General features: G+C 36.4%; 1 protein-coding gene across 1 annotated transcript in view; it reads right to left on the bottom strand.

The window, feature by feature from the left end:
• The window catches only part of CSRNP3 (cysteine and serine rich nuclear protein 3), a 177,856-nt gene extending 174,235 nt beyond the window's left edge, over window positions 1-3,621 (bottom strand). The window contains exon 1 of the mRNA XM_036320840.1: window positions 3,546-3,621. The gene's annotated coding sequence lies outside the window, so the exon portion shown is untranslated. The remainder of the gene's footprint in view (window positions 1-3,545) is intronic.
• Between the last annotated feature and the right edge of the window lie 7,777 nt (window positions 3,622-11,398).

Raw genomic sequence — 11,398 nt, forward strand, 5'->3', positions numbered from 1 at the left:
CAATGATCTGTCAACTGATTCAAGGAGATGTGTGAAACATCCAAATGTGATAGTTAGCTTGATAATTAAACCCATTACTTGCTTCTTGATTCACAAAATGGTAAATAAAGAGTAATAGTGCTGCTCTGAACCAATCCCCATTCTATACTTAACATAAGCCCTATATTATATTATTAGGTAGTAAATATGTACTAAGTCAAAAATACTTCTGATCAATATTTTTCAATTATGACCTACCATAGTACAATTGTTAATGTGCCTTTTCATTAGTTTGTACCTTAACTACATAACAGTGTGAAACCTGACCGAAGCTTTCCACCTGGTATAATTTCTGTTTCTTTTAAATCCCAGCCTTCCATTTCCAGTAATGTAGGGTTACTTGCCAAACTAGCATATTTTCATTATAGATATTAAGTTATCTAGCTATACTGCAGAGGAAGCTATTAATATTTCATTTTCCTGAATACATTTTGTGAAACTTAAAAGACCGTTGTAAACTCACATACGAATATGGCAAGCTACTTCTAGCAAATAGAGAAGCATAAAGCAGTAAAGAGATACTACTAATAAACAGTAATTAAAAAATATCTGCAGTTAAGAGTAAGACTATGAAATGCATTATTTTCAGGAGCTTAAAATATACTTGATAATTTTGATTGTGCCTTAAAATGAGGATTCTTTGCACAGGTTGCATAATCCATTTACTAGCCTAATTTGTCAGCATATTCTTTAACGTCATCTGTATTTATGCTGAAAGTACTGCCACTAAAGTGTTTTGCTCATGTTAATTGATAAAAACTGAATACTTCCCTTTATACTATCTCTTTTTAAAATATAACATACTTACATACCAAATTCATTTAACTCTAAGTAATGTATTGGCCAAATACTAAATACATTAAAACATGGTTTAATTACATGATACTTTATTTGCTACATTGCTGACACTAAATCTAAGAGGCTAAGTTTAATATTATGAAAATAAAGTGTTATGTCAAAAACAACTGACAAAAGAGAAAATAGAGTTAGAAATCTCATCTAAATTACAATAAAATAGGAAAAAAGTAATAATTTTATGATAATTTTCTTTCCTCACCAAATAACTGAGAGAATAACAATGTATAATGAAAGTGTTTAATTTAAGAAATTGCTTAGGGTAAAATATGACAATAAAGAAAAGTTAGATAAAATAAATTTTTATTTCTGTAAAAGCAAAAGGCTTCTAATAAAACAAAAAAGAGCACATATGAATTTATGATAATTTCTATTAAGTTTCAAATATATTACCTTAATAACAAAAAATCGTCTTAGGTGCTGTTTAATAATATTAAACCACTTTTAGATTGTTGCAATGTGTAATTTTTTATATATTAGATGGATCACAAAGGTAAAGAAATAACTGCATTAATGAAACATGGTCTGAATATTTAAGTTAAAAAAATTCTCAATCTAATATGCCTCCACTTCAGCTCACTTTCTCTCTCCCTCTCTCTCTCTCTCAGTCTCTGCAGTAAAGACTACCATAGTTATCTCATGGAGATAGCTCACACCGGCGTCTGCCAGTGGTAACAGCAGATGCTTATTGAGAAAGGGTTTATCTACATTTCATCCAAAATATGTGAACCATTACGGAAATTATAAAAAACAGCAACAATACACTGGTTTTATTCAGAACCTTTCCCTTAGTGATTATTAAAAGGATGATATTTTTAGCCAAAGAAAGCAACATGCATCTGCAGCAGCTGGTTTCCAAGGAAACAGAATAATTTAAAAGCATGTGGAACTCTGCTCTCTCATTTTCATCAATTCTCCTTCATTCCTGGAGTTAGCTTTACTTGGAATTTTTAATTGCCAAAAAATATAACTGCCTTGGCTTATTTTCTCTAACACATATCAGGCAGTGAATATCTGGTCTTATATGTCATCCTAAATTCCAACCTAGGAGGTAGATTAATTTCTATTATCATTTTGTTTTAAAAACCATGATCAAAAGAATCAATAATGAGAAACATGGCAATGGCTCAGTACCATACGATAATTTTTGAAATCCAGAAATAGTTTAACATAAACCATGCAAGAGTGTTTGCTTGGGTCATTATGACACTTAAGTATGTAAGTATTTACATACAGAGAGTATTAAATACAGAGAGTATTACTCTCTGTATTTAGTACATTTAGGAAGTTTAAGATAGTTCTCCATTCATGTAGATAATTGTTACCCAATATTCAGTAGTTTCCCTCCCCTTTTTAAAAATTTTGCAAGAAATGTTGTTTTTGTCTGATATTTAAAGATAAAACTTATCTTTTAAATTACAAAAAGCAAAAACAGGACCCCCCCCAAAACCTTAGAAATTATTTATATTCATTCCTATTAGTTTGTGATTCATTAAAAAAAAGTATTTTAAAAATATATTACTTCATTGAAATGATGTAATCAATTACATCATTGAAAGACTTTTATTTTGTTATTCCAATCAACAAGTATTAATTAATTGCCAATGGACCCAGGTCAGTAATAATCTCTCTTTAAAAAAGCTCAGTGTTTCAAAGGTTACCCCACCCTATTGACCTATATTTATGAATTAAGAAAAGAATAAAATAAAATAACTTGGAATAAAATTTTTCAATGTATTTACTGTAAGTGTGTCAGTCTACATATCTGGAACTTTCGTATTTTCCCTAAGTAGGGGGGTGGCGGGGAGACAATATTAACATATATAAGCCACTGATAAAGTAAAATCTTAACTTTTCAGCTTTAAAAAAATATTGCCTAGAAATATTCCCAACAACATGAATACTATGATGGAATTCTTATCCAGATATATTTTATTGATAAATGAAACTAGCAATGAAACTGGGCTATTATGATGTAATTTTTATGGTAATGTTTAATTTTTCCCAAATAGGTTTCTGTGCTTTTAAAATGAAAGCAGTCCCATGCATATTGACAAGTATAGAGTTTACATATAACATACGCTTAAAATTTACTAAATAAAATGATGCAACTACTCAATAGCATAAGATTTATCAATAAAGAAAGTTAAAAGGAATTAAATGCACATAAATCACTCATTCTAAATTAGTGCTAAAAGGGTCTACAGCCAGCAAAAATTATTTTTCTAAGCCATTCGCTATATTGTAAATATTAGAAGACACCACATGAAATTATACATTGTATATTTAGAGAAAGGTCCATTTTCCCAGGACCTGTGGAATTTCCCGAGCTCTCCTTTGATTCGTAACAACATAAGCTTAAGTAAAAGCAAAAAAGGCACACGATGACTCATTTTATCAATTAATTTTGCTTCAGGAACGCATGCCTAGAAAGTTACCCAGGATAAGACAAGCCTCCGGTGTTTTTATCCGCTAAGGGTTCTGCAGGGAGAAAGAACTACTCACTACAAAGCTCCCTCAAGCAATGAAAAGGACATACTTTCAGGAAATGTCTTCAGAATGACTTTCATATTACAAAATTCTCTTAGTGGGAATTGAGAAGCATTTTCTTTTGAATAAAAATAACATTTTATCTTCTTGTTTGTCCTTACCTGTAAATATGGTTTCTGTACTCCTGCTCCGTCAGATCAGACTGAAGACTTCACTCCTCCCTCTTCTATCCATCAGGCAGCAGCCAACCAATAACAAAAGCCAGATCCTGGCATTCTCTGGTTCCCGCTCCGCTCTGGTTCCCTCCCTGACTCCCTCCCACCCCCACTCTTTTGGAAGACAAATCCTTGCAGCTGGGAGAGAGACAGGAAGTGGAGAAAAAGAATATGGAGAAGAAAGGAATAAAGAGATGAAAGATATTTCAAAGAACAGCGCCTATGAAAAATATCTGTAGGTGAACTCAGCTGAAGGAAAATGTCTTGCTTTGGATTTAGGAAAACAGGGTCAATCAATCCTCACTCAGCTGAAATCAAAGCAAAACACAGTGAAACTGAGGTAAATTGCCTATTAATTCAGCTCCCGCTGTTTTTCCCAGTGAAAAAATTTATCCCCTCATTGCACATTTTGATATGCAGATAGACCAGGTTGAGGCTGAACATCAAGATGATATTATGCATCTAGAGTCTTGCAAAGAGATAAAATTAAACTGACTTCAGACCTTCTACATTGATAGATCATACTATTTGCATTTCAACCTCTGTTTGGCACTGTTTCCATTTAAAACCAGTGTCAAAGCCTAATCAGTATGAAAAATATATGTTATCCTGAATGTTAGAATATTCAAATATTTCAAAATTGTGTGGTTTGCATTCCTTCATATTTCTTAAGTGTTGGCATCAATTTGGTCTATGTAAATAATGGAGCTTGTTAAAGATTAAATAAAAAGGAATCAGCACTTAGTTGCCATGTCTCAAAGTGACTAATTAAACTCCAATTTTATTCTAGTAACCTTGGGCAAAATCATCTCATGTCTGAACTAGAAAGCATAACATGTGAAAAAGAACAATGGGGGAAAACATCACATTAGAATTCTTTAAGGCAACAAAACAAATTCATCCACAGCGTAAAGGATGTTAGGTGGAGACTATCAAAGAATTCAAAATATCTATATCTATATCTATATCTATATCTATATCTATATCTATATCTATATCTATATCTATATCTATATCTATATCTATATCTATATCCATATCCATATCCATATCCATATCCATATCCATATCCATATCTATCTAAATTATATATCTATATTTATATCATTATCCATATCTATATATCTATCTACATTTACACAGTATATTCTTAATTAGAGGTCTAGTGCACAAAATTTGTGCACGGTGGGGTGGGTTAGGGGTCCCTCAGCCCAGCCTGAACCCTCTCGCAATCCAGGACTGCTGGCTTCTAACTGCTCGCCTGCCTGCCTGATCACCCTAACCGCCTCTGCCTTGGCCCCTGCCACTGCACCTTCATCTAAAAGCACGTCTGGAATAACATCCAGAAGGTTGTTCTGCTGTCCAGTCTAATTAGCATATTATGCTTTTATTATTATAGATATTCAAAATATAATACAAACCATAATTCTTTATGATAAAAGGAACTATTAATTGAGCTTCTGCTTCTCAAGGTAGTCTGATAATGTTTTCTTGTGGAGATGTAAATTAAACAATGGATGTTATTTCTATCTTAGAGGTATCTACTACCTACCTGAGATATGTATAGGCTTTGCAACTTAATTTCTTAAATAAGTAATATGGAAATAAGACTAAGAGAAAAAAGAAGAGAGAGAAATAGCAAGGAAATATTCTTTATTTCCAAGAGTAACTGTCATGAGGGTAAATATTGATAGTCTAGAAATAACTGTATGAAAGGGTTTAGGGGTGTCAATACTGTTAGGAAGAGAGTGGCTGGTAACTTCACCTGAAACTGACTTGTAGATAGAAGGGTAATGATTTTTACTGTGTGCACAGTTATTTGGAGTAGCTTTGGAAGGCTCTGCTTGAGATAAGGGGAAGGTTAAACCATCCCTTATTTCCATCCTAAGCCCTCTGCCTTAGAAAATGCTTTTAAAGGCCCTGTCGTCCTACAGCTAGGAATAGCTGAAAATATCCCTAGAACAACATTTCTAAAAATGGGGGCCTGGGTCATCTGCATCAGAATCATTGCTGGGAAGCAAGTTAAAAATGCAGATCTGCCCTGCTGGTGCGGCTCAGTGGTTAAGCATCAACCTATGAACCAGGCGGTCACGGTTCAACTCCTAGTCAGGCACATGCCGGGTGTGTGGGCTTGATCCCCAGTGTGGGGGTGTTGTGCAGGAGGTGGCTGATTAATGATTCTCTCTCATCATTAATGTTTCTGTCTTTCATTCTCTCCCTTCCTCTCTGAAATAAAAAAATAAAATAAAATATTTTAAAAATGCAGATTTGTTACTCCCCCCCCCCCCCCACTTAAGGAATTAGCATTTGAGGAGTTTGTGATTTAGCACCCCAGGGGATTTTTATGCTAACTATTCTAGGTCAGCGACTCAGTAGACAAGTGTTCCTTGGACACAAACTCGAACCAGATTATTTCTGGTTTGATTAAGGCACCATTATCTTAGATAAAGGAAAAAGAAGAGGTGGTAGAGTTGGGGGAGATAAACTTAGTTGGGACATTTGATTTTTTTTTTTTTAATATCCAGATTAGAATATTATGTACTCAGTTGAAATCATGAATAGGTCTGAGGTCTAGGTACAATTTGGAGACTATGGTATGGTTAATGCAATGAAAAGTGAATGAGTGTCCTTGGGGCCAATCTCCTCAAAATTGTGGCCTAAGAAACTTCTTTCTAAAAATTAAAAGTACAGACTAGGACGCCACCCCACACCACTGAATCAGAGGCTCTGCAGTGGGGCTTAGGAAGCTCCATTTTCAATAAATTTCCAAGCTAACTTTCTTTGTGTACTAAACTTCGGGAATCATTACTCTAGAAAAAGAAGTAAATTGAGGATGAAGCTTTGGGGATGACTTGCATTCATAAAGAACAAACAGAGGAAGTCCTATAAAGAAAAGATACTTAAGAGGAACAGTTAGCAAGGAGGGGAGTCCCCCCAAAAAACTGGTGTAGAAAAATCCAAAGGAATAGAGAACTTCGAGAAAAGGCCCCATCAAAGGCCACAGCGAGGTCTACGGCCTTACAGTGATGGCGAACCTTTTGAGCTCGGTGTGTCAGCATTTTGAAAAACCTTAACTTAACTCTGGTGCCATGTCACATATAGAAATTTTTTGATATTTGCAACCATAGTAAAACAAAGACTTATATTTTTGATATTTATTTTATATATTTAAATGCCATTTAACAAAGAAAAATCAACCAAAAAAATGAGTTCGTGTGTCACCTCTGACACACCTGTCATAGGTTCGCCATCACTGCCAGCTCATGGAAGTCAAACAGCCCCTAGGGCTTGTTGCGATATAGAATCTTGGGTCCTATGCCAGCAAACTAAATCACAATTTCAACAGGATCCATAAGTGAGTCCCATGCACATTTAAGTTTTATTTTTTTTTTCACTCAAATATATTTGACATATAACAATGTGTAAATTTAAGGTGTAAAATATGTTAATTTAATACACTTATATATTGCAATATGATAGCTATTGTAGTACTAGCTAGCATCTCTATCATGTTGCATCACCATCCTTTCTTTTTAGTGGTTGGAATAATTAAGTCTAATCTCTTAGCAAGTTTGGTGATTATAATACAGTATTGCTGTCTATACTCACTGTGCTGTGCATTAGCTATCCAGGGCTTATTTACTAATGTTTGTAAGTTTGTATCCTTAAACAATATCTGTCCTGACCACTCCAACTCCCTCCCTCTGGTAACCACCATTTTGTTCTCTGTTTTTACAAGTTCGGCTTTTTAAAATTCCACATATAAGTGATATTGAGACAGTATATGGACGTGGGCCCAGGAATAGGAAAATACCAGGTGATGTCAAACTACTGTTCTGCACGTGCAGTTGCTCAAGGTTGGCCACTATATATATGACCTTCCTGGGGTGGAGGAAGTGAGCAACACCGAAACTATCACAAAATATGACATTTACGTTAGAAGAAGATTGTGGATCAAATGATGTATCAGTTTTTCTTTTCTTGGTAAGGAGATACTCTCAATCAAAAGAAAACTGGTAACATGGTTTCCTTAGGGATTCATACTGAAAATAGCTGCAGATAGGGTTGTTAATTTCATAACAATCAAGTGACATTAATAAAATATTTTTGAGAAACATAAAACATATCCAAGTGCCTTGCTTCTATGCACATTCCCTAGGGAGTGCCTAATAAAATAAATGAGAATAAGCAATAGAAAACTTTATAGGTCAGCATGAATAAACAACATAGTAGATGCTTTTCTTAAATTAAAATAAAGTTTTAATTTAAGAACAAGTAATTTAAACCTTAAACTATATGATGTTTGAACATGAGTTGTAACTCATTAAAAGATGGATATCACTTTGGGTCTAAAGGCATTATTCCATGTTGTCCCAAATACTCACAAACTTACTTGTCTTCTGGAAGCACAGTAAGAAATTTTTTCAAAGGTGTGATTTATTTTATGAAAATGTGCAGAATGTCTGTACTTGAAATGCCACCGTAATGACTGGTTATTGTTAGACAGACAGGAGCAGAGCAAGATGATGGGCCCAGGACAGAAACGCCAGGGCAGAAAGCCCCGGAGACCTAGCAAGGGCCCAAACTGGGAGAACAAGAGCCTTGTCCTCAGGGTGACTTCCCTCGCCTAGCATATCGCTGGTCCTGTGGTTTGGACCCCTGACCTTCCCTCCCCTAGCATATCGCTGGTCCTGTGGTTTGGACCCCTGACCTTCCCTCCCCTAGCATATCGCTGGTCCTGTGGTTTGGACCCCTGACCTTCCCTCCCCTAGCATATCGCTGGTCCTGTGGTTTGGACCCCTGACCTTTCCTCCCCTAGCATATCGCTGGTCCTGTGGTTTGGACCCCTGACCTTTCCTCCCTAAAGACAACATCTAGGCTTCAGTTGTGTTTCAGCTCCAGGCCCAGGAAAACAGCAAAAACAGACAAGTAATGCCATGGCTGCCTAAGGACCAGCTACATTTGACTAATGTGCCCCTGCCCTGGCACCAACCAGTTAGTGCAGAGCACAGCCTGAAAGAGCACACCTGGAAAGCTGATGAATATTCTATTGAGACAACCCCCTGAGGCCTCCTCTAAGATTTCTACCTGCAAGAGAGAGATAAATATGCTCAGGACAAAAGACCCAATGGGAGCACACCAGCTCCATCTCCCTTCCTCTCTAAGAGGCCCCATGAGGCTTGCAACCAGGGGAACAATGGGCAGTGGCAGCTGGTCCCAGGCTAACCCCTGAACCTACCTCCAGCACCCTTTTTCTCTGACTTCCCTATGAGCCAAAGCAGCCCAGCGTAGACTCTCCTATTGCTTCTTCTATGCCCTTCCTTGTTTCGCTGTCCTAAGTATATTTTTGCTGCCATCATGGACCCAGTACTTTTTGGCTCAGTGTTATGTAGCCCTTCCCTTTGGCTATCCCCATTCCCCATCCCCTTTTCTTTAAATAAATTCCATTTTTCTTTATTCACCATCTGAGATTGCTATTTAGCTGACCCGTGCACCACCAACTTTAACCTTTCAGTTCTCACAGATCAAGAAAGACATAAAATAACAGAAAATATCTGCAGAAAGGCAAGTCCAGTGATCATTGGTGACTGTGGATAATGTAAACAGAAATTTCTATGCCAAATTGTAGGCAGCTTCAGCTGAGAGGGAGATCATTTTATGATAATAAAAACAAGTAATTGCTACCCTAGCTGGTTTGGCTCAGTGGATAGAGCACCAGCCTGAGGACTGAAGAGTTCCAGGTTCGATTCCGGTCAAGGGCGCAGGCACATGCTTGGGTTGCAGGCTTGATCTCCAGTAGGAGGCGTGCAGGAGGCAGTCAATCAATGATCTGCTCTCATCATTGATGTTTCTATCTCTCTTGACTCTCCCTTCCTCTCTGAAATCAATAAAAATATATTTAAAAACAAAAAACACACACAAGTAATTGTTTCCTCTTTTCCCAAACATTCCACATCTTAATTACCCAACATGGATGGGAAATGCAATGACTTAGATTAGACTGGTTTCAAAACAATCTAAGGTTTTTCTTTATGATGTGAAAAATTCAGAAGCATGACATTGTATTTAACACTTAGGTATGCAGAGTATACACAGTAGCTGGCAAATAATAGATCAATAAATGCGGAAAGATATAAATCCAAAGTAAGAGTGTGAGTAGAGTTGGGAGAAAGAAGAAGAGAGAGAGCAAGTATGCACAAATCAAAACTGCGCAAATAAATTGATCAGGTCTTCAATTCAACTACCCTTCATAATTATATGGGATAAGAATTTCCAACTACGAGCAGTGCCAACGTCTGGAATAAGGAGGTGAAATAGAGATACTGGAAATACAAAAGAAGTAACAGCCTCGTGAACCAGAACCTGAGACTGCTACACTCCCCGGGTATTCATCGATCTAATGATTCTCTGTCCGGCATATTCTGAGATGAAAGTAGACAAAAGCAAAATAGTGCCAAGCTCCTTAATAGGAAACAATTTGGCAGGTGACAGTGAGAGAGAGCCCGGCTAACACAGAAACATGCAAAGCATCTCTAAGATCCCTGCTGATTTTTTGGTTAGCTATCAGAGCCAAGAAGTTGAAAGGATGCTTGCATTTACGGCTCATGAAGACTACAGAGAAAGCCTTTACTAAAGTGTGAGTTGGCTTTCCCCCAAACATTACATTACCCTTGAATGGAAAATTGATCGGATGACATATGGTGATAACATCTGCCACCCATGGATAAAGCCGCAGTGCCATGTGGGTGGTAATGGAAGCTGTAATAGTGAGGGTGGAGGATTTAATGACAGTATGCAATGCTGAGGAGAGTAGCAGCAATCTGAAAGAAAGGAACAATTTGTGTAAATCTTTACAATGGGCACTACAGGACTATCCATCCTGTTCTTCTGTCGTCATCTCAGAGGGAATGATAGAAATGAAAGATGCTTTCTCATTTTATTACCTCCAGGTTGATCTCAGCCATAACCCACAGGGAGGCATTTCTTCCAGATATTACTGTAGGTAGGCACTCATTCTTATCATTAAACAGATATTTATTACAAATCTGGAATGATCATAGCAAGAAATTATAGCAATCCAAGATTATTTATGTTAAATATAAAAATGAGGACAAAAAATTGCTTCTAAAATTTATTTAAAAATATGTAAATATGAATGTTCAGAAAGTACAAGGAAGCAAGTATTGAAATAATAGTGTTTTATAAATAAATTTGAAATTCTTTTGTTTTGTCCTCCTATAGAAATAAATGGTACCTACAGCTGTACATTGTAAACATAAGCGATTTGTTTGCAAAACAATAAAAAAAAAAGGAAAATCTTGTCATGGTTACACAATAATATGAGTTTTGGCCAATGTTTCCTATAGAATTCAAATATTTGAAATGGCAGCAAGCATCCTGACAGACTTTGGCATAAAATGTTTTCAGGTGGCCGAAACCGGTTTGGCTCAGTGGATAGAGCGTCGGCCTGCGGACTCAAAGGTCCCAGGTTCGATTCCAGTCAAGGGCATGTACCTGGGTTGCGGGCACATCCCCAGTGGGAGATGTGCAAGAGGCAGCTGATCGATGTTTCTAACTCTCTATCTCTCTCCCTTCCTCTCTGTAAAAAATCAATAAAATATATTAAAAAAAATGTTTTCAGGTGAATTTTCTCTTTCTCAAAATAGCCTTAAAAACTAAAAATCCTAATACAGTTTTTAGAAGTGTTCTTAATTAGTTCAAAGCTACTTCTGTGTTTTGTTAAATGGCAAAGACTAACTTTCGGTTTTCCTCTGTCCTGAAGTATAAGAAAGCCTCAG

The sequence above is a fragment of the Myotis myotis genome, unplaced genomic scaffold, assembly GCF_014108235.1.
Source record: "Myotis myotis isolate mMyoMyo1 unplaced genomic scaffold, mMyoMyo1.p scaffold_m19_p_8, whole genome shotgun sequence".
NCBI classification, from domain to species: domain Eukaryota; kingdom Metazoa; phylum Chordata; class Mammalia; order Chiroptera; family Vespertilionidae; genus Myotis; species Myotis myotis.